The sequence below is a fragment of the Protopterus annectens genome, chromosome 13.part0 (genome assembly GCF_019279795.1).
Source record: "Protopterus annectens isolate FY-2018-M chromosome 13.part0, PAN1.0, whole genome shotgun sequence".
In the NCBI taxonomy this organism is placed as follows: domain Eukaryota; kingdom Metazoa; phylum Chordata; order Ceratodontiformes; family Protopteridae; genus Protopterus; species Protopterus annectens.
Genome location: NC_056747.1, coordinates 225,262,770 through 225,284,047, shown reverse-complemented (window position 1 = coordinate 225,284,047; position 21,278 = coordinate 225,262,770). Strand labels below are relative to the sequence as shown.

Below are 21,278 nucleotides of genomic sequence, written 5' to 3'. Positions count from 1 at the left end.
AGCCTACTGTATAAAACATATGCACTATGAGTCTAACTGCTCCGCCCCCTACTTTATAAAACATCTCACTGGAAAATTCCTGTATGGATATATTTTGCTTATTTAATAGCTGATAATTAATGGCTTATTACTATTATGATAGAAGTTATGTTTTTTTTTTAAATCCAGTGAAATAACTCGGTTGTGTTGTATGTTATTATTACTCTGTGTGTTTATGAATTTTTTTGGAGCTTTTCTTCTCAGGACTCCATTGAAAATGGGCTACAGGCTCAGTTGGACTAATCCGGTTAACAAATGTCAAATAAATAAATAAATAAATAAATAAACTTCAAAATCTAAAATCACACAAGTGCAGAAATGGATCACAAACATACTGAGATACAAGAACTGACCAAATGTGCGATACAATAAAAACATGGTCTTTTTATTAAAGTTAGCTAAGCTCTTTCATACTTATTGGTGTTAACCATCGGACTTGATCAGAACTAACATATAAAATAATTCCCTTTAAATAACCACTCCCTTCCATCGCATCTTATACTAACACCAGTAGAAAAGCATAATTAATAATAAATCACAAGTTCAAAGGTTCCTTAAGACTATAAAACAAGGTGCCCTTAAAAACTAAGTATCAAAGAATAACAAAGTACTGGACACATCTATAAATTAACAGCAAATATAACTATCATCCATTAAAAAAAACACATATGATACATTGTAAAAATCAATAAAATAATCTAAAATGACCACCCAGCCTTAAAAGATTAATCCATAGTTATTCCACAACTTGGTTTTAAATATATCATGTTCAGTAAATAGTAAATACTGAAAATGTTCAAAAATTATCAACCCTCACTTAATAAAAGGAGATTTACACAATATAAATATTGTTTGACAATTCATATTAATAGGCATATAAATTTGTTTGCGTTTTTTGGCTTTTCCCGGTTAGGGGTCACCACAGCGGAACTCCAGTCCGCTAATGATTGTCAGTAGATTTTTACGTGCTGGCTTGCCGGACCTAACGCATAACCTTCAACGAAGGGACGCCCATTCACGCATGTCGACACACAGAAGACGCTCTAACTGAGAATCGAACAGGCAACGTCTAACTGTGAGGCGACAACGCTACCACAGTAATAGACATATAAATAAATACCAAATATAAATAGAATTAATATGAAAATGTTACGGCTTTGCAGAGTGAAGTCTTGAAACACTTACTACTGAAACGTTGTCAGTTAGTTCAGGGAGAATTGTGGCATTCAGTTTAAATGGCCATAACAACTTATTTTATCCTATGCAATTTTCTCATGCTCCCCCTCTTAAATCTAAAGGTACAATTTCTAAAATAAACAAACAATTTAAAGGGAGAGCAAGTGAAGGAATGCCTAAAGATGGCATGTTAGTATTTTTATTCCTTATATCGTTAAGGCACTTGTAAATCAATTTTCAAAACATTTGCTCAATTTTTCCTACATAAAAGCTGTGTATGTGAAGCATATTATCAAATAAACTAAACATTTAGATGAATTACTTAATAAACACTATATCACCCTCCCAAATGTAAGAACATTGCTTACAACACCCATACTTTTTTGTACCCTTCCTTATCTTGTAGTCATACAAATCATACCTAGATCTATACTTTTGCTAACCATCTATTACTTTCTTAATGTTTCTCCCTTCTTATAAACAAACGGGATTATCACATAATAAAGAAAACAGTCCAAGATTGGCCATAAGCATATTACAGTTCTAGCAAACAGTAGTTTTATACAAATGACAGAATTATATTGAGTAACCATAGCTCTGGTAAAATCATTGTTGCTATCAAAAAAAAAAAATATTCTAACCTTGTTTCTTGCCTTTCCTGTAACTAGTCTAATCCAGATACAGACTTGGTGTATCCAGGACTGTTGGTAAGTTTCTGAGCCTCGCAAGCCTTTCTGTGTTGGAGGGAAGCCTTCTAGCTTATCAGTGGGAGTGGTAAGCACTAGGTAGCCTATCTACTACAAAAGAAGTGGGTTTTGGCCCAGAAATTGTAGTTTATTGGCCGTTTGGGCAGGTTTTCCATCTCTTTCAATTTTCTGGTTTAAAATCCCATGTTTGTGTTTGTTCCCTGCCTTTCTTGTAACTAGTCTAGTCCAGGTACAGATTTGCTGTATCCAAGACTGTGTGTAAGCTTCTGAGCCCCCAAGCCTATCTGTGTTGGAGGGGAGCCTTTTAGCTTGTCAGTGGGAGTGGTAAGTACTAGGTAGCCTATCTACCACAAGAGGAGTGGTTCCTGGCCCAGAAATTGCAGCTTATTTGCCGTTTGGGCAGTTTTTTCATATCTTTGAACTTTCTGGTTTAAAAGCCCACATTTGCGCTTGTTTCCCGCCTTTCCTGTAGCTAGTCTAGTCCAGGTACAAAGTTGCTGTATCCAGGACTGTTGGTAAGCTTCTGAGCCACCCCCAAGACTTTCTGTGTTGGAGGGAAGCCTTCTAGCTTATCAGTGGAAGTGGTAAGCACTGGGTAGCCTATCTACCACAAGAGGAGTGATTTTTGGCTCAGAAATTGTAGTTTGGCCATTTGGGCAGTTTTTCCATCTCTTTCAACTTTCTGGTTTAAAAGCCCATGTTTGCGCTTGTTCCCCATCTTTCCTGTAACTAATCTAGTCCAGATACAGATTTGCTATATCCAGGACTGTTTGTAAGCTTCCGAGCAGTGCTAAAGTCTGCTCTTCAATTTTTCCCTGAGATCTGCTAGTTCTCTCCTCTCCTGCACTTTTACTAGCTTGTTAGTTTAGCACTTTACCAGACTTCTTGTAGCAATTATTGTAGTACACAAAAGTGCTACCAGCACTAAACGTTCTACAAGGAAACAGCTCCAGTACTTATTAATGCCCACCCCTCCAGGCATGTCTAAAGGTCAGTTCCCTGTGCTTTCTCCTATTAACCCAGTGAACTTGGGCATCCTGAGGCAATGTAGCAACTGCCTCATGTAAACTGACAACCCTCTCCTCTTACCCCCCCCAACACTTAGACTTGTGAGAAATGCACTTATATATACAAACTGGAAGCCGCACACTCTCCAGCCAAGACCGGAATAGCTGGTCAAGAGGAGAAGGTCAACACTTGCACCACACCACATGGAACACATAGCCCTCCAGAACACACACCAGCATTGCCTTCACATAAAAACACAAACCACACACCCAGCTTTGTGGAGACTCTCAATAAAAATCTAACCAAACAGCAGAGACCTCCAAGGCAGAAATGCACTTGACCAGCACAACACAACACTAATCACAAGACACATAACTCTCCTAAACAGTGTGCCATTCAATCAAAGCTCCTGAGGCAAAACAGCATGCCCAACACACTAGTCATAGATGACGGAGTAGTGAGGCACACTGATGTCCCACTACCTAGGTTGAATAAGGAGAAAAGTAATAGTCAGCGCCCTGTCAGGCATCCCAATCCACCACATAATAATCAGGTCCCAGGTCCCTCAACAACAGGGTACAAATATGACTTGTACATGTAGGTGTGAATGACCAGAGATGTACCTCCTGACACTGAAAAGAGACATGCAGGAGTCAGAATTATGTGAATTAGGTGGGTGCCAGAGGGTGAGACAGCAGCAGCTATCATGCATCATCACACAGAATGATATACCACAGTGAGGCAGAAAAAAAATGATTTCCAACAATATTGTCAGTTTCTGGTGTGTCATTCTAGGGGATCCAGTCCCTATGCCTGAATTGCCTATATGATTGGCCAGAGATGATTTTTTGCTTCACTCCCTGAGGCATCTGTCACCCTGGGCTGGGCTCGGCCAATAGTCAATTCTTCTTTCCCTATAGTGCCTTTTTAGGCGGTGTTCCAAAGACCAAATACCAAATTACCACCATAAGAACTAAAAACAATTGAGGTCAAATGCTGCAACGCGCTAAAACAAAGTCTCAAATGGAATGGAAAGCGCAATTATCTGTGCTAATATAAAGATCTGGTTCAAGGCAGCAGAAATTGCACAAGGGACTACAGCAGTAGCCACAACTCACACAGACTACAATTCATTCCACACATTTTAGGCCCCAGAACTTGGACCATGAAAGGAAGAGTGGTAGTGGTTCCATATTCATAAATATATGTCATCTGTAGAGAGTGGTATGCAAACAATCTGGGGTAAAGCAATATGTCAGGTGCAGGGTACTAGCCATGGTTCAGGATGTCCAGTGAGCTGCGCCTTCTTCACCCAATCCCCCCCAAGATTCAAGACTTCACATTCTAACTTGCCCTCATACTGGGGCATCAAAACACACTCCATTATCACTTAATCCCTCATTTCCCCAATACACTTGCACTCCACTACATTCAGCATTACTTGACCAATGACCACTTCATTCTTACCCCCCACCACGGTAGCCAGCAAATATCCCCCCCCCGGTCATTATAGGGTGGGTGCAACATCCTCAAACTGGTCATGGTTAGCATGGGTGGTACACACAATACTCTCTAATAATCTTGCTCCTCCCACCTTCCTCCATCACACAACACCAAAAACACAAATCAAAATTCCTCCCAACCCCACTAAAAAACTCCAAAAAACAAGCACCCAAAAAGCTGGAAAAAAGTTCTAATTTAAAAAACAGAGGACCAAATTCATATACCAATGCACTATATGAACATGTACACAAATGCATGGATCTCACCATACCCAATAGAACTAAGACATTCTCCTCAAAGAAAGGAAGCCAATTTGGTGGTCCCCTGCCATAAACAAACTCTACAACAAAAGGAGGAAACTGATGCGGAATAAGGTGAAGTCCCAAGACTGGAAAAACTCCCTTATCGGCCTCAACAAAAGGTTGAGATCCCTCATCAAATTCTCTAAAGCTAGCTATGAAAACAGAATTGCAGCAGATATTAAAGACAACCACAAGGCCTTCTATAGTTATGTAAAGAATCCCCATGGTAATACCCAGATTTGCTCTGAGCTACTGCACAATGGTACCTCCTATACCGAGCCAACAGATATTGCAAATATACTGGTGGACAGATTCAGTGCTAACTTTACCCCTCCCCTCCAAAGGACCAGTCACAATACCAGCAGATTGCCAGGCACCCAGTATTACTGCGTACAGGTTAAAACAGCACTGTCCAGGGCCAAGAATACAGCTTCTGTGGTACCTGGCAGTATCTCTGGCTGTATTCCACATGAACTACAGAGTGAACTGACACCTCACCTGAGTGCCCTGTCCAATCACAGCCTCACCTCAGGCTTTGTCCCTACCGAATGATGAACTGCTACAGTCATCTCTCTCCACAAAGGAGGAGTGACTACAGATCCTGGGAACTATCACTCCATTAGCCTGATGAGTCCGATAAGCAAAGGCATGGAACACATCCTCATGGACATAATAAACAAGGATATAGGGAATCTCAAAACTCTGGATCCTACATAGTTTGGTTTTGTGAAGGGTATATCATGCTTGCTCAACTTGGTCAACTTCTTTGAGTCAGTCCCCAGAGCTGTGGATGAAGGTAAGGTGGTTCATACAGTTTACCTTGATCTGACCAAGGCCTTTGATACCATTCTCCACTCAGGAATCATACAAAAACTTACTAAGCTAGGCATCAACCCCTATATCTCTAGTTGGGTTGCAAACTGGCTCACAGATAGAACCCATAGTGTGAAAGTAGCTGACTCCAAGTCAGACTGCTGACCAGTCACAAGTGGAGTCCCACAGGGTTCAGTCCTGGGTCTTCTCCTGTATGGTATCTACTTCTCTGAAGTCCAGGCCAACACAAAGGGAATCTGGCTAACAAAGTTCACAGATGACTGCAAGTTGGGAGCCAATATTAACTCTCCAAGTGATGTTGACATCCTGCAGAAAGGCCTCAATGAGACCAACGACTGGTGTCAGAACCATGGCCTTAAGCTCAATACCAAAAAAATGCGTCTTCCTCCTCTTTGGGAAAAACCTGGTTTCCTTGAATTACCACACTGATGGTAGCCCACTGAACACAGAAGGCGTTATAAGAGATCTGGGAACACAGGTTGATAGCAACCTCTCTTTTGACCACCACATTGCCACTGTGGTCAGAAAGTCCTTCTATGTGGCACATCTCATTACTAAGGGTTTTGCATCCAGGAAGAAAGAGGTAATTTTCTTCCTTTACTATTCCCTCATTAGGCCAATCATCGAGTACAATGCCCCATTTGGCATGTACCTCAGTAAACACCTGCAACAACTGGAGAGGCCACAAAAGTACCTCACAAAGAGGATCTTAGGCCTTAAACACTTGTCCTATATGGACAGACTGAAAAAACTCCAACTATTCTCTGTCTCATATCGCCAACTTAGAGGCGATCTCTGCTTGACTTACAAAGCCATATCTGACCCAGCTCTGTTAGAAATGCTACATCTAAAGAAATCCCAATCCCTCCACATCACATGCTCCAGAGACCTCAACATCATTACCACACTCAACAGAACATGCTGGAGGGACAGGTTCATAACCCAGAGACTGTCCATGCTATGGAATAGACTTCCCATACATGTCAAGCAGAGCACCTCACTGGCCCTGTTCAAGAGAAATCTTGATAAGTGGATGGGAAATAGAACATTCACCCCGGGGATCACTGCAGTGGCTCTACTCAATAGAGGCACTAGAACCTAAGGTTGGGTAGCACAATGCCAGGTTAATCCTATGGGCTAGGCTTGTAAAGGCTCCATGGCCATTAGCCTAGTACACACCTATGAACCTATGAACCTATTAGCCTTAATATAGTGGATATTTTTTTACTCTTTATTTCTACTTAATCCCTTTCCTAATAGGGAAATCTGTTTTGTACCCAATCCTTTAGTTACTTCCTCACTAATATTTTTCAAAAATCATTTGGGGTACATCCTTTTTTCAAACATCTTCAGCAGCTTATAACTTTATTTTAAAAAAGTTTCTAAATCAGATACCATTCTTGCCACCCTTACAAGTTTTCCTTTGACAAGGATTTTCTTAAACTGTAAATGGTGGCAGCCATTAAAATGTAATCAGCTGTTGAAGAAAGTAGCCTTTATATAAATATTAGATGCAAAACTATTCTACCTTTTAATAATCATAACATCCAAAAAAAAAATCACTGAATCAACATTATATTGATAGGTAAATTAAAAAATTGTTGATGTACATATAAATTCAACAATTTTTAGCATATCTTTTGCATGGTGCCATGAAATAAAACTTTCTAAAATCGACATACAGTTTCCAACAACTAATATATTCAGTTGATCAAATGTATTTGCTTTCCCATGACCACATAACCAAACTGGCAAAAACAGAGGCACAAGTAGCCCTCATAGCAATACCCTTACTTTGCTTAAAAAAATTCCTTCAAAAATAAATAACTAAATAAATAAAATTGTTATTTAGCACAATCTGAATTAATACAATTACAAATTAAATATCCTGGGCTGTCAGAAAGGAAATGTTTCAAAGTGCCTCATTACATAATTCAAAGCATTCCTTCTCTGTGATGCAGGGAAACAGGTCAACTATGTCAATACTGATGAAAATAACATCATCATTCTGTAAATCAGGGATTACGTTTTACACAAAGTCCCCAGAATCCTTCAATAAGTAGGTGTTCTCTGTATAAAAAGATTTTAATTGTCTATCAATATATGCTGCCAAGAAATATATATTTGAACTTTTGTCTGAAGGAGGTTCTTTAATATTCTTATGGACCTTTGCTATTTAAAAAATATGGTTGGAATTATAGGGTATATATATATATATATATATATATATATATATATATATATATATATATATATATATAAATGGTGTAAACAGTGTAATAACACCTTGAAATAAACTATTTAAAATAAATCAATTTGACAGTATGCTATACGGCACTTATGACAGGAGGCAGGAATATATTTTTCAGTATCTAACGAAATCATAAACATAGTGCTAACATAATCATTAGTTTCTTTAAAAACTAATCCTTCCCCTTTATCTGATTTTATTATTCCTAATAGATGGATCCTTGACCAGAGAATATAATAAGTTCTTCTTGTCTTCAGGAAAATATATAGAGGAACTGAGATTTATTTTCTTTATATAGAAATTAAATTAGAAGGGGGATGTAAGTGCTGCATTTTTAAAAAAACTTCCACTTCAACAAATTTGGAATTATTTACATACTTACACTGCCAAGCCAAATTCAACTTCCTAGTAAAAATTTGGAATTCAGCTAAACAATTTGCAGGTTCTCTAGGAAATTTGTCTGGTAGGTTTCTCAAATAAGTTAAAAAAATAATTGTTTATCACCGGGTAGTAACTGAAAATATTAAAGCCATTGCGAGTCAGAATAATGCTATTGTGCAGAGAAATAATAGAGACCCATACCAATTCCATCTTCCTCATTCTCTATTGCCTCTTCTTTGTGTTCCATTTTGACAACCCTGATAATTTTGTTTCCACTGGGGTTGGGTAGGTTGAAAAGAACTGTTGTTGTTCCCCTGATTTGCTAACCTCTCCAATTTGCAGAGAGGGGGGAATTCTATGTCCCTCTGATTTGCAGCACACTGTTTGATTCACTACCACTAAATGAAAATATTTTTTAAAGTACCCAGAGCGTGGTGGTAAGGGGGTTGCTTCCTACAGGCCAATCTTGTGCAGTCCAAAGCATTCACAGTTTAGCCGTATATTTGGAATTACAGGGTAAATAAAGAGAACTGTAAAAGCAAGACTTAAGAGAACAACCAGGACTGGGTGAACAGTAAAGATGAGTTAGACATGCGGTTTAAGTATGTTAAACTCCTCACACGGGAAAATTTCTTACATCATTTGCTTTCATCAAAACATTACTGCTCTGGTTCACAGTAATGTAGCAGATGATCCACGCAGGGATGACTTGTTTAACGGTATGCTACTTTAAAATAATGTTTGCTGGAGAAGAGGGCTTTTTGTCATCCTAAAGAATTTGGGGTTAGGTTAAAGTTGAAAGAGAAGGAAAAGGAGAATTTGTGGAAGGTAGAAAGTAACTGTATAATAAAAAAATGTAAGTATCATCATTGTAAATTATTGAAGAATTTATGATAGTAAGGGAGGCAAGGAGGAAGAAGGATTCAGAGGAGGAAAGAACTAGATAGCTGCTCACAGTGATCATGTGTATGCCTTATGACTGCAGTTAAAATGTCAAAAGGATAAGCATGCAGCATGAGTGGCATGTCTTGGGAGAGATGGCATGGTATTAATATCGTCACATTGCATAAATTCATTAACAGAAGTACATTTTTGTGCAAACAAATATTTAAAGCACAAGGAAAGCTAAGGTACAGTTTTGTTTTTGAACTGGAAGAGCTCACACAGAAAATCTAAACTGGTCTGTATCTGAAAATCAGAAAACACATACACATAAACATGTATATGTGTGTGTGTGTGTGTGTGTGTGTGTGTGTGTGTGTGTGTGTGTGTGTGTGTGTGTGTGTGTGTGTGTGTGTGTGTGTGTGTGTGTGTGTGTCTGTGTCTGTATAAGCTTAGTTTCTAAATTCATGCAACTTCACAGAAGTGAGAGTACATGCAAGTTGTAGAATAGATTATGTACCTGTGCATCACATGGTTTATGTGGTGAGTTAGCTAATACTCCTTATCAGGTTAGCCTGAACTCCAATTTTTATCATTATAGAATTATTGCCTAGACATTCATAGTCCACTTATGTTCAAATACTACTAATACTAAATCGATTAAATAAATGTCACAGTTTATGCATCTTGGAGATCTGGAGTAGGTAGCAAACCCACCTTTTATTACAATATACCTTACTACTTTGTATATAATTCATGTAATTTGATCGGCTTGACTTGTACTTTGTGTATTTCATAACTCTTAATTATGCAACTAGATTTTAACCTGTCTCAGTGCAATCTGTGCTGGGCGTGAAATTGATAATGTTTGATCAGAGCTCTATCCAAGTAAACAAATGCACAAAGAAAAATAACTACATACATGCATAACATATATAAATAAAAAGAACACACACTTGTCAGCAGTCAGGAAATCTCGAAAAGGTTTTCTTGTGTAGTCGAACACAAATGGCAGCAACCAAAGAATTCAGCAATAAAATCCACTTTAATACATTTGCTATTTTAGAAAAAGTATTGCCCAACCCTAGAGGAGGTGACTATAGAAGTTACATAGAAGCAAGAGACAAAATGGCAGATAAGGTTACAAGCCTGTCACAGCTCAGCCTTAAATGAAACAATTTCCCTTAAGCCCATCTTGGTTCACAAAGTCACATTTCATTAAATTAAATTCAATGACTGACATAGTCATAGATATGCTGATTAAATTAATAAGATAAAAAAAGTCTCAGTTTTAACATTTTGATATATGATTTTACACGAGTTCATTGGTAGAAGTGTTTTTACTTGTTATTTATTACTAATTAATTAATTTGTGACATCAGTTTATGTGTGTTTAAATAGGTTCAAATGAAACGAGTGTTGATTCTGATGAAATCCCCAGTCAGGGGATGAAAGCGCTCAATCCGGTGGTTTTCCAGTTTTACTATTAAAGTGGATTTTATTGCTGAATTCTTGGTTGGTGCTATTTGTGTTCAACTACACAAGAAAACCTTTTCGAGATTTCCTGACTGCTGACAGTGTGTGTTTTTGTACTAGTGGTTTTGGTCAACACTGGTCTCTCCATTTTGTACATTTATTTAGTTGTTTTGTGGAGCTTCAGCAGAATGGATTCACTTGATGATATCCCCTTGATGTTTTCGCCGGTGCACAGAGAGGAAATGAATAAAGTACACTCAGAGTTGGCTGTTGTTAAGGGGGATCTTTCAAGACTTATAGACTTGCTTACTCAGCAAGGTAGCGAAAATATCACAGGATGCCTTAAATGGAAGAGGCATCATTCACCTGATGACATCACAAAGGTTTTGAATGAGGAAGAACAACTATGCAGTCCAAACCAGCCTTTTGAAGGAACAGCGTTTCCATCAGAAAGCACCTGCCTTGGTAGTGTTTTAGGTGCTACTAATTGCCACGAAAGAGAACTTTCTGAGATGGCGAGGACAGGAACCAAGTCTAAACATTCGGGTACTGTCAATACAACTGCTGGACATAATGTTTTAGTTTATAATGGCGGTTTGGCTGCATGGAATGGTTGTAGAACTGAGGGATTCAGTGAAACGAATGCTACTAATAAATACAAGGAACCAGTCAGAAATGGTTCAAAGGACAATAGTGAAACTGTTTTTATTGATGAAGTGGATTATTTATTTAAAAACAATATGTGTTTCATGAATGTAGTGGAGAAACTTCTACTGGTAACACAGTGAGAGATGATATTCATAATAACAAGACAAATAGTTACAGTACATTGAAAGATATGATTTATGAGTTTGAGAACAAAATTACTGTAATAAAAAAACTGCAAATGGTAAATACATATTTATCGGAATGTGTGGCTAAGAAAATTGTGCCAAGGGGTTTAAGGGTGTACAAATTCCCTTTTAGGATTGATTATGATGAGGAGATTGTGCAAGGGTTTACTGATATGTTCAATAGGCACAGGTTGGAGCGTGTGCAGAAAATTATTAAATGCAACGATGTTTAATTATGTAAAATGGTTGGGCAGGCTGAAAAATTGACTGTAGATATAAAAAAATGACTTGTTATTCCCCCAATATGAGGAATTATACAAGAAGGAAATTGAATTGATTGAAAGAAATTGTGATAAAATATTTGAGAAAAAGTGCAAAAAGATGCAAAGGGATTTAAATCAGTACAAAGAAAATAAAGCATATATTTTTAAGGGTGACAACACCAGTGGTAATAGAAAATACAATTTAACCCTCAAGAGGGGTACTTTTAAATATTATAGAAAATACGAGGGATGGTACAATGACAATAGGTACAAAAAGAATGGTCAAGAAGAAAATCAACATTTTTTTATACCAGAGACAGAACTGGGAATTGGGATTAGATGACAATCAGAGACAACAGTATTCCCACAGAGAGTGGAAAAACAAAAATTACAAAAGGTTTTAACCCGAAGTTCACATCCTAGTAATATGGAAGAGTTACAGCAGGAACATGTTTTGTTTTCTTACAAAGGTTATCATGTGTACAACTTTGCAGATATTAAACTTACAAAAGAACATTTTACACTGTTTATGAAGGGTCTAAAATATGTCCCTAGAAGGCCGTTCGACTATACGGATACTATTTTAGAAGTTAAAAATGTTCTTAAGGAAGTTAAATTTGGCATTTTTGATGTCTGAAAGTGACATTAGAACAAGTAGGAAGGAATTTAGTTGTAAAAGTACCTTCAATCCACCATTAGATCCAACACTTTGTGTGTTGGAAAAAGCAGTTATGGAGGAAATTTATGCTTTGAAAGCAAAGGAACACAAGACATACAGGTTAGACAATTTGGGAAATAAAGAAAAGGAAATTTTGGATCAGATAGATAACGATGATGCAATTAGAAATATGCATCCCAATAAGGGAGGTGGTATGGTCATTTTCGACAAAATGCAATATTTACAGGCAGTTTTTGAATTGTTGAATGACACCACTACTTATGCCCCTGCATCTTTTAATGAAGTGAACATTGGGTATAGTCATATAGCCCACTTTTTAGAGGAATATTTATTGGATGAGAGAATTGTGCCCAGCACTTACAGTTTTTTTAAAGTTCATGATCCGACTGTGGCAACTATTTTTGGGATCCCAAAAACCCACAAGGGTATAGAAAACCTTAGTTTTAGACCATTTGTTTCAGGGAGAGGTTCAAAAACATACCCTTTTGGTGTTGTTATTGACAAATGATTGAAGCAAGTTGCGAACAATGCTCAACATTTACTGAAGGATTCTTGGGACTTCCTAGGTAGAATTTCTAGTAATCTATGGGATAGTAAGATTATGTTTTTGATCATAGATGTTGTCAACTTGTTCATCTCTATTTCCAGGGAGGAAGGCATGGAGATGTTCAAAAACGGTATTAAGAAAAATACAATTTCTGACAATGATAGGATAGAACTAATCTTTGACATTATGGGAATTGTCCTTGATTATAATTTTATTACGTTCGAGGGTGAGTACTTTAAACAAAGAAGAGGAGTTGCTATGGGTGCATCATGCTCCCCTATATATGCTAATTTAGTTTTGCTGGAATGGGAGAACAATAAGGTATTGAAGAGTGAGTTTTATAAAGATATAAAACTCTATGTCTGTTTTTTGGATGATATCTTTGTGCTTTGGTCCGGTACAGCTACTAGGGTCAAAGATTTTGTTGATTATTTAAATCAATCATCTAGTTTCCTGAGATTTACCCACACTAGTAGTAACCAAAGTATTAATTACTTGGATACATGCATAGAAAAAGGAAAAACAGGTTTTACTTCAAAAAGTCATAGGAAACCCACTTTTAGCAACTCCTACCTCCAATATACTAGTAGCCATCCACAACACCAAAAGAAAAGTATCATCAAAGGACAATTCATCCGTGTAGCCAGAATGACTTCCCAGGAAGAAGATGTGAAGGGAGAATTAAACAAGGTAGCCAATATGTTTTTAGAAAGGGGTTACCCAAATAATTTAGTTAAGGAAAATCTGGAATATGTTCTTAAAGAGTGGAGAAAGAGATATAAACCCCTCCTAGGGATTCCTTTTACATCTCACAATACAGTTACAGTAGGAGAGAATGCAGCAAATGATAGTTATGATAGAGCCATGGTTGTTCTATGTTGGACTAGGGCAAATGAAGTTATTAATATAGTAGAAAAGAATTGGGACATTTTGAAAAATAATCCAGCCCTGTGGTCCATTGCAGGACTTAAGCTCTTATTTGTTTTTGAAACAGGTATAAACTTCAAAAAATTGTTTTTTGAGGGGAGTCTAGAGGTTATTGTAACCTCAAACAAGGTACCACAAGGTGTGGGAAATGTTTCCAATGTAGATACATTTGTGATAAGGTTAATATAGCATTGTAATAGAAAACACAATTTAACCCTCAAGAGGGGTACTTTTAAATATTATAGAAAATACGAGGGATGGTACAATGACAATAGGTACAAAAAGAATGGTCAAGAAGAAAATCAACATTTTTTATACCAGAGACAGAACTGGGAATTGGGATTAGAAGACAATCAGTGACAACAGTATTCCCAAAGAGAGTGGAAAAACAAAAATTACAAAAGGTTTTAACCCAAAGTTCACATACTAGTAATATGGAAGAGTTACAGCAGGAACATGTTTTGTTTTCTTACAAAGGTTATCATGTGTACAACTTTGCAGATATTAAACTTACAAAAGAACATTTTACACTGTTTATGAAGGGTCTAAAATATGTCCCTAGAAGGCCGATCGACTATACGGATACTATTTTAGAAGTTAAAAATGTTCTTAAGGAAGTTAAATTTGGCATTTTTGATGTCTGAAAGTGACATTAGAACAAGTAGGAAGGAATTTAGTTGTAAAAGTACCTTCAATCCACCATTAGATCCAACACTTCGTGTGTTGGAAAAAGCAGTTATGGAGGAAATTTATGCTTTGAAAGCAAAGGAACACAAGACATACAGGTTAGACAATTTGGGAAATAAAGAAAAGGAAATTTTGGATCAGATAGTTAACGATGATGTAATTAGAAATATGCGTCCCAATAAGGGAGGTGGTATGGTCATTTTCGACAAAATGCAATATTTACAGGAAATTTTTGAATTGTTGAATGACACCACTACTTATGCCTCTGCATCTTTTAATGAAGTGAACATTGGGTATAGTCATATAGCCCACTTTTTAGAGGAATATTTATTGGATGAGAGAATTGTGCGCAGCACTTACAGTTTTTTTAAAGTTCATGATCCGACTGTGGCAACTATTTTTGGGATCCCAAAAACCCACAAGGGTATAGAAAACCTTAGTTTTAGAACATTTGTTTCAGGGAGAGGTTCAAAAACATACCCTTTTGGTGTTGTTATTGACAAATGATTGAAGCAAGTTGCGAACAATGCTCAACATTTACTGAAGGATTCTTGGGATTTCCTAGGTAGAATTTCTAGTAATCTATGGGATAGTAAGATTATGTTTTTGATCATAGATGTTGTCAACTTGTTCATCTCTATTTCCAGGGAGGAAGGCATGGAGATGTTCAAAAACAGTATTAAGAAAAATACAATTTCTGACAATGATAGGATAGAACTAATCTTTGACATTATGGAAATTGTCCTTGATTATAATTTTATTACGTTTGAGGGTGAGTACTTTAAACAAAGAAGATGAGTTGCTATGGGTGCATCATGCTCCCCTATATATGCTAATTTAGTTTTGCTGGAATGGGAGAACAATAAGATATTTAAGAGTGAGTTTTATAAAGATATAACACTCTATGTCTGTTTTTTGGATGATATCTTTGTGCTTTGGTCCGGTACAGCTACTAGGGTCAAAGATTTTGTTGATTATTTAAATCAAACATCTAGTTTCCTAAGATTTACCCACACTAGTAGTAACCAAAGTATTAATTACTTGGATACATGCATAGAAAAAGGAAAAACAGGTTTTACTTCAAAAATTCATAGGAAACCCACTTTCAGAAATTCCTACCTGGAATATTCTAGTGACCATCCACAACACCAAAAGAAAAGTATCATCAAAGGACAATTCATCCGTGTAGCCAGAATGACTTCCCAGGAAGAAGATGTGAAAGGAGAATTAAACAAGGTAGACAATATGTTTTTAGAAAGGGGTTACCCAAATAACTTAGTTAAGGAAAATCTGGAATATGTTCTTAAAGAGTGGGGAAAGAGATATAAACCCCTCCTAGGGATTCCTTTTACATCTCACAATACAGTTACAGTAGGAGAGAATGCAGCAAATGATAGTTATGATAGAGCCATGGTTGTTCCATGTTGGACTAGGGCAAATGAAGTTATTAATATAGTAGAAAAGAATTGGGACATTTTGAAAAATAATCCAGCCCTGTGGTCCATTGCAGGACTTAAGCTCTTATTTGTTTTTGAAACAGGTATAAACTTCAAAAAATTGTTTTTTGAGGGGAGTCTAGAGGTTATGGTAACCTCAAACAAGGTACCACAAGGTGTGGGAAATGTTTCCAATGTAGATACATTTGTGATAAGGTTAATATAGCATTACATAACACTTTAAAATCCAAAGTTTGGTTTGATAAAGGAAATTGCCAGACAAAAGGGGTTGTGTATATGGCAATGTGTAAATCCTGTTCCACGTTCTACATTGGAAAGACCAAGAGAAGCTTGAGGGACAGGATTTACGAACACATTTATCAAATATCCACACACAACAAAACTAATGCACTTTTTAAACAGTCAGAAGGATGCACCAGTTTTAATGGTTTTACATTTGCTATTTTTGAAAAAGTATTGCCCAACCCTAGAGGAGGTGACTATAGAAGTTACATAGAAGCAAGAGAGACAAAATGGCAGATAAGGTTACAAGCCTGTCACAGCCCAGGCTTAAATGAAACAATTTCCCTTAAGCCCATCTTGGTTCACAAAGCCACATTTCATTAAATTAAATTCAATGACTGACATAGTCATAGATATGCTGATTAAATTAATAAGATAAAAAACTTTTCAGTTTTAACATTTTGATATATGATTTTACACATGAGTTTATTGGTAGAAGTGTTTTCACTTGTTATTTATTACTAATTAATTAATTTGTGACGTCAGTTTATGTGTGTTTAAATAGGTTCAAATGAAACGAGTGTTGATTCGGATGAAACCCGGTCAGGGGATGAAAGCGCTCAATCTGGTGGTTTTCCACTTTTACTATTAAAGTGGATTTTAGTGCTGAATTCTTTGGTTGCTGCTATTTGTGTTCGACTACACAAGAAAACCTTTTTGAGATTTCCTGACTGCTGACAGTGTGTGTTTTGTACTAGTGGTTTTGGTCAACACTGGTTGCTCCATTTTGTACATTTATTTATACATAAATAAAACTTAGAGTGACAGTTGAAACTACTAAGGTATTGTGAAGCTGTGCACAGCTGACTAGGTTGCTACCACACAAACACATAGACTGACACTGCTCCAAAGAAAACAGGGACCAAATCAAAATCCAGTACAGGTGGTAAGCTTTCTAGTTGTGATATTTTTCTTTTAGATAATTGTTGCTTTGATTAGTGCCTTAATTGACTGATTAACATATGCTATTTAAGTTCTTTTGTTACTAGTTGAGTACAGTCTGATGAAGTGGTGAGTGCACACCGTAAAAGAGCTAACTCTCTTTTGTGTGCATTAAAGTTTTTTGTTTTACCTTCAGCTGTGTTAGTTTCGGTACTTTTTTGTGTTTTTTAGTAGTTTCTTGTTATTTTGTACAATTCTATTTTTATTCTCAGCATATTTTTTGCACTTTTGGAATTCTTGGTTGAGAATAAAGCATGGCGGAAGGCAATGATGTTGAACTGACTTTTAATCCTTCCAGGAAAGCTTCTTCTATCAACAGAGTGGCTAGTGATTGCCTTAACAACATTATGGAAATTGCATCTAACCCCCTCCTTGTTACTGACCTTACCCTGCCTTATACAGATGATTTGGATATAGACAAAACTTACCCACTTTTCATGAACAAATTTAAAGAACTGGAAAACAAGCTTTACAAATTTTAGCGGCTGCAATGGCAGTTGCTTTCATCTGGAAGCATCATTAAAGCATAAGGTCAAACCCATGGGCCTAAGAATTCTTAATATGCGTAGTTATGGTAATATATACCCAGACCTGCTAATGAAATGGCAGTCATTTAATCTGCAAGCAAGCTCCGGTTACTTGGAACTCCTTATAGAATTCTTTCTTCCTGCGGAGAAAGAATTGCAACGTCAGATCTCAGCTCTGCAGGATGAAATTTATAGTTTCTTTCCTGCTGATATTATGGGGGACAAACACGATAACCTCTATGACAACATCCTGGCTTATGAGAAGAGGTTACAGTCTACGAAAATAAAGAAACTGAAATGTGACATCAAAGATTTTACTATTGGAGTGGTTTTTGCATGTGGTAGAAGTAACCCCCACCAGCCATGAACTCAGAAAATGCACCACCTACATCGGATTCTCTGCGTGAAGCTACCAGTGAATCTTTGAACTGTATCTTTAATGGGAGGAACCACGAATGCCAACTCCACAGAACTGACTCAGTCGACCAGAAGCAGAGCTGAGTCATTACACCAACTTAGTACCGCTGAGGTAGCACCTCTAATGCATCTTCATAAAAAAAGGAAATCCCATTCTGACGATAATGGTGACTCCACCACTAACATCAATACTGGAGCCAGGCCTAGGGTCACCACTTCTTTTCAACTGCAGAGCCCTTTTCCTATCAGGGACAGATCACAGAATTGAGGGAGGAAGGGCAGACTTTATTGCCTCCCGAGTACAGAAATGAACTGGAACCAAACAGGCCAATGGAAACGGAGGTAAACAACCTAGTTTTTAATATTTCTTCTGTACAGTTCACTGCCGCAAAGTTAGCATTGCTGAACAAAGGTCTATCATTTGTCCCTGCCAGAGAAGCTGAGCCAACTAGTGTCTTAACTGATCTTAGATTGGTTGGTAGGACTCTTACATTGAAAGCTATGCTACCTGACACTGTTAATATTGACACTACTTCCTTTAGAAAACCCAGCACTTTTATCCCACCACCCAATACCAAGATAGAGACCTTTATTCAGACTTGTGAGAAACAAATAAGAAGAGAGTTTGAATCCAATATAAAGAGGAGATACTTTAATCTTAATAATGATGAATATGCAGCCCTCAATGTACTCAAGAATTTGAGATTCTTAGAGATTAGACCAGCAGATAAAGGCGGTGGAATTGTTGCACTAGACAAGGACTTATATCGAACACAAATGCATAAATTGTTGTGTGATGACACCATTTATGTTTGTATTTCTAAAACTGTTGTTTATGGTATGATTGAGAAGGTTTCCTTCTTTATCTTTGATCTACTTATGAGGGGTATGACTGATAATAAGTTGTTTAAATATTTTGAAGTACAGCAACCACTAATACCGATCACTTATGGCTTGCCCAAAGTACATAAAAAATCTAACATTGCCGCCCGTGCGCCCGATAGTGTCTGGGAAAGGTTGGGTAACCGAACCACTTTCTATCTATATCGAAAAGAATTGACATTCTCTGCTAGACACTTGTGACACCATCCTAAAAGACACTAGGACATTTCTACAAAGATTATATGTGGCTATTTCTGATTTGATTGCTGACTATCTTTTAGTGACGATGGATATAGAGTCACTCTTTTACTGTGATCCACAATACTTGGGGCATAGAAAATGTCAGGAAATTTATGCATGTCAATCATTGTTTTACTGAGGATAAGATCAATTTGATTTGTACCCTTCTAGAATTGGTTTTAGAAAATAATGTCTGTTTGAAGAGTAATTCTATGCACAAAAGGTTAGCATGATGGTGGGCACAGCTTGTGCCAACAGCTACACCAATCTTGTATTGGTACAATGGGAGAAAGATGTTTTACTTCAAGCTGAGGGCTTCTCTGAACACATTTTATGATATGTAAGATTTGTGGACGATATTTTTTTATTGTTGAAGGGGACAGTTGAGAGTCTCACGCAGTTTATAGAGTTTTTACATCAGTCTACAGATTTTTTAAGATTTACTTTTAAATATTCCTTTGATGAAATTGAATTCCTTGATGTTAAGGTGAACAAAACTGATTTGACTAGCCTAGTAATTAGTATTTATAGGAAACCCACAAGAAAGAATAATCTGCTCCATAGAGATAACATGCATCCTAGGCATGTTACCCGGAATGTTAAGGGGGCAGGTGTACAGGGTCATGAGACTCCACAATAATGACGAACAGCTTGCAGAGACTTTGCAGACCTTGAAGATGGATTTTATAGATACAGGCTATAAGGAAAAGGATATTGACAGTTGTATTACTGATGCGTTTCAGGAGAGAGGGGGCAAATGTAGGCCATACTATGATGTTGCACCTAACACTGAAGCCATAGCTACAGAACAAAGGATAGGATTGATTAGGTTTCCCCTTACATACTCTTCTGATGTTAGTAGTATATGTGACATTGTTAAAAGGAACTGGGGCATTTTGGATACTGTAGATGAGTTAAGAAATGCCATAGACACTGTTCCACACTTTTCTTTAAAAATAACAAATCTTTGAAAAGGCATTTGTGCTATACTGCTTCTGCTTCTAACAATGTTCTACAGTCAGAGAGGCATGGCACTTTTAAATGCAGAAATTGCACAGCCTGCAAGTTTATACACTCTAATCCTATTTACATACACCCTAACATGCACTTTAAAATAGATACAAACTTTTATGCTGATTGTAGGACCAAGAACTTTGTTTATTTCAGTTACTGCACTGTTTGTCATGCTGTTTATGTAGGCATGAGTAATAGACAACTCAAAGACAGGGTGCTGGAACATAAGAGAGACATTAGAAACAGGAAAGACACTAATGATCTTGCTAAGCATATTATGTGCCAGGGACAGGAACATCATTTTAAATGTCTTGTGCTAGAGATTATCCCTGAGAGTCTAAGAGGGGGAGACCTTAGAAATTGCACAGAATCTGCAGAGCAAAAATGGATTCTGTCTCTTAATGCTGATAAGACACCAGGTCTTAATGAAGTTGTCTCTCCTAAGCCTTTTTTAAAAGCTAGACCTCTCAAACACTAAGTATAGGACTGTCTTTTATATACTTTTTATATATTTTTTTATGTTTTCTATTTGTTTTATTAGCTTGCTTTCTAGTTGTGATATTTTCCTTTTAGATAATCGTTGCTTTGATTGGTGCCTTAATTGACTGATTAACTTATGCTATTTAAGCGCTTTTGTTACTAGTTGAGAACAGTCTGATGAAGCGGTGAGTGCACACCGTGAAAGCGCTAACTCTCTTTTGTGTGCATTAAAGTTCTTTATTTTACCTTCAGCTGTGTTAGTTTCGGTACTTTTTTGTGTTTTTTAGTAGTTTCTTGTCATTGTACCGTTCTATTTTTATTCTCAGCATATTTTTGCAGTAATGGTTAAGGTGTTTACCTCACAAACACAAGCTGCAGTATTTGATTCTCATCTTTGAAAGGGAAGGCCTCTAGACGTAACATGGCCCCCAAGGTCAACTAGCCTTCTACTTTAGGGACAATATCCCCTCAAAAGTGATACTCAACGACCCAGTGAGCACATAGAACTCCGGATCACTGTATGGAAGTCAAACTTTCAACTT

The 21,278-nt window shown here is 37.1% G+C and overlaps 1 protein-coding gene across 1 annotated transcript in view; it reads right to left on the bottom strand.

The window, feature by feature from the left end:
• Positions 1 to 21,278, bottom strand: part of LOC122787181 (A-kinase anchor protein 2-like) — a 126,786-nt gene that overhangs the window by 37,077 nt on the left and 68,431 nt on the right. The gene's annotated exons all lie outside the window — the stretch shown is intronic.